The sequence below is a fragment of the Charadrius vociferus genome, unplaced genomic scaffold (assembly GCF_000708025.1).
Source record: "Charadrius vociferus isolate BGI_N301 unplaced genomic scaffold, ASM70802v2 scaffold2, whole genome shotgun sequence".
In the NCBI taxonomy this organism is placed as follows: domain Eukaryota; kingdom Metazoa; phylum Chordata; class Aves; order Charadriiformes; family Charadriidae; genus Charadrius; species Charadrius vociferus.
In genome coordinates this window covers 4,049,876-4,050,822 of record NW_009647595.1, presented here as the reverse complement: position 1 = coordinate 4,050,822, position 947 = coordinate 4,049,876, and positions in this window count along the sequence as shown.

The following is a 947-nucleotide window of genomic DNA, read 5'->3' as shown; positions in this document are numbered from 1 at the left end:
ACAGGCAGCCGACGAGCCATGAAGTTGTGTCTCCAGAGTTGTCTCGCATCCCGTGGCGTGTCAGAGCGGGGGCGAGCGTGGAGGAACAGCGGGGTGTATGTGCAGGCAAAGTTGGGGAAGATGTCTGGTTTACTCTTCTGGGGGTGTCTGGGTTTTGGGGTGCGTTCTGACGCTCGGCTCTCCCCTAGATCAGGATGTGCAGCACTGGAGATCAACACCGGCTTCAATAAACCACGTAATGGAGGCAGTTCTGCATCTCTGAAAGGGCTCAGAGTATCTGCAATAGTGAACGTTATCTGGTAGGTACTTGGGCTTTATTTCGGAGCTGCTTGGACTTTCTGGTAGGTTAAATAGTTAACGGAAGGATGGAGAAGTTTACTTTGCACAAAGCAGCGTGTGAAATAGCGAAGGCTCAGATGTCTCTTGGTCTGCGAGCTGGAGTAGGTACCACTTATTTTTAAAGTAAAGATGTACAGAGAGCATATTGGGCATGTCAAAGTGCATATAAACATTGTATAAATAAAAAGTGGATTTTGTTATGAAACTTGTTACATGAAAACAAATATTCCATTAAACATAGGAATGAGAGAGGAATTTTGAAAGCTTTGCTGTTGCTTTTGACCAGCAGTCTGTTTTTCGTTTGTTTTTGCTTAGAAGGATTTCACGCGAAAAAAGAAAGCTTGTGAGTACTTACAGAAACCCTGTTTCAAGCAACCTGCGTGATGCAAACTGTAGGACTGCCCTAATTGCAACCTCTTTGAGCAAGCATGCATCATTTAGAAAACGCTTTTGTTACTGTCCTTAAACATTGCCAGCAAGGCAGTCTGTTTCACTTGTGTTGTTAAATGAATTCCCCTGAGCCGATTAGAAGTAGATGCTGTTTTTTTTATAACTGAAATTATTTGCTTTTAACTTCAAGCTAGTGGTTCTTCTATATCTGCTAGGTG